Here is a 1728-nt window from a genome sequence, read left to right as displayed (position 1 = left end):
GCCCGGCCCGCGGGGGGCGACTCCCGCCGCGGCCCCGACCCTCGCCGCCGGCCGGGCAGAGCGTCGGAAGTCGGCACTCGGGTGCCCGGCGGTGTCCCGGGATCCTGCCGCGGGCACGCCGCGTCCCCTACGCCCCCCGGGTGGCAAGGCAACCCCTTCCATTCACAAAAAATAAATGTATTTCAAGAAAAAGTTTCGCCTCCCTGAGTCCGTAAAGCGAAACGCACCCCCCACGCACACGCGCGCCCTTTCTGGCGGCAGCGCTGCCCCGCAAAGCGCCGCGGGCGCCCGGAGGTGAGCGCGGCGAGAGACGCTTCGTACCGTTTTGTCCGGAGCTGGTGGCATCCCGGGGCTCATGGCTGCTCTCGGTTTGGTTTTTTTGTTGGGCGTGTTTGGTTGGCGGGTTTGAGGTAGGTTGGTTTTTTTTTTGTTCTTTTTTTTTTTTTTTTTTTCACTGAATCATAGAAAGCAATTTTTATTTCTACAAGGATGACATAATTTCTAGGTTTTGTGGACAGAATTTGGCAGCACACATACACTGGATCTAAGGAAATTTTTGGTGTAATGGTGCCAGGACCTACCAAGGTCAGGACTTCTCCAAGAAAGCAAGCTTTCTGTTCTTTGGACAGAGTGGCTGTTGGAAGGCTGTGTCCAAAAACTCTTGCCTTTCTGAACTGCCAGGATGTACCAAAGCAGATTTGTGTGGTTTCGTAACAGCTATATTTGTCCTTTTTTGAGCAGTAAATTCCAGGTATTACAGCAATCAGGTGATAAATTTAGGTATTCATGACGCTGTCTTGCTGTGAGATACAAAGTTTCAGGTTTCTATGATCTGATGTAGTTCAGCATTTAACAAGTAAAGCCCCAAAGCCAGCAAGTCTAGCTTCTCACTCAGCCATTTCTAAGGGCTCTCTTTATAGCTGATGGTGTAAAGCCAGCTAAAGAAACCTGCTTTTGCATAATTTCCCTCTGGTGGTTTTAACAATATTCAGGTCACTTCTTCTGTAGTACTTTGTTTCAAAAACTATAATTGTTTCATTACACTCCATCCTGGAGCATATTACTCTCTGCCACAACACTTTGATTGTTCTCCTTTCTGATCACACTATCTATACTCACTTGTCCAGTCCAGCTGAGGAAGAGAGAAGTACCATGTTCCCATCACTCCTGACCTTCCCATATGACCTTCTCAGGGAAAACATCCACCACATGTTTTTTGTGTTCGTGCTCCTTCTGTTTTCACACACCCATCCCAGCACACCTGCAATTTCAAGAGAATAATGTTATTCTAAATGTAAAAACCTATAATAATTTTATTCTGTTCTTGACCAAGTCTCTCAGTTGCTGTTCCTGTAAGCCACTTTTGTGATAAAATAATTGGTAATTCTACCCCCTACCATGGGCAGCTCTCACTACACCAGATTGCTCAAAGCCGCATCCAGCCCGGTAGAACGCTGCCAGGGATGGGGCGTTCACAGCTTCTCTAACGAGGCCATCATTTTCTTATTTATACTCATACTCAGACTGGAGCAGCTGCTGAGTTTATGGGAAGGCTGTGGCTAAACATATGACCCTAGGAAGCAAGTGGCCAATTTAACCCCTGGACCAGCAGAGCCAAATAAGCTACTGTCTCCAGCTGACCACCCCACCCCATGATGCTGAGCCACGCATCAACCAGCTCCCAAAGCACTAGACTTTACCACATATTCTTCCAAAGCAAAATCAGTA

This window comes from Onychostruthus taczanowskii, unplaced genomic scaffold, assembly GCF_017590055.1.
Source record: "Onychostruthus taczanowskii isolate IOZ18803 unplaced genomic scaffold, ASM1759005v1 scaffold59, whole genome shotgun sequence".
Classification (NCBI taxonomy): domain Eukaryota; kingdom Metazoa; phylum Chordata; class Aves; order Passeriformes; family Passeridae; genus Onychostruthus; species Onychostruthus taczanowskii.
The sequence above is the reverse complement of the archived record's forward strand: the minus strand, read 5'-3'. Positions refer to the sequence as shown.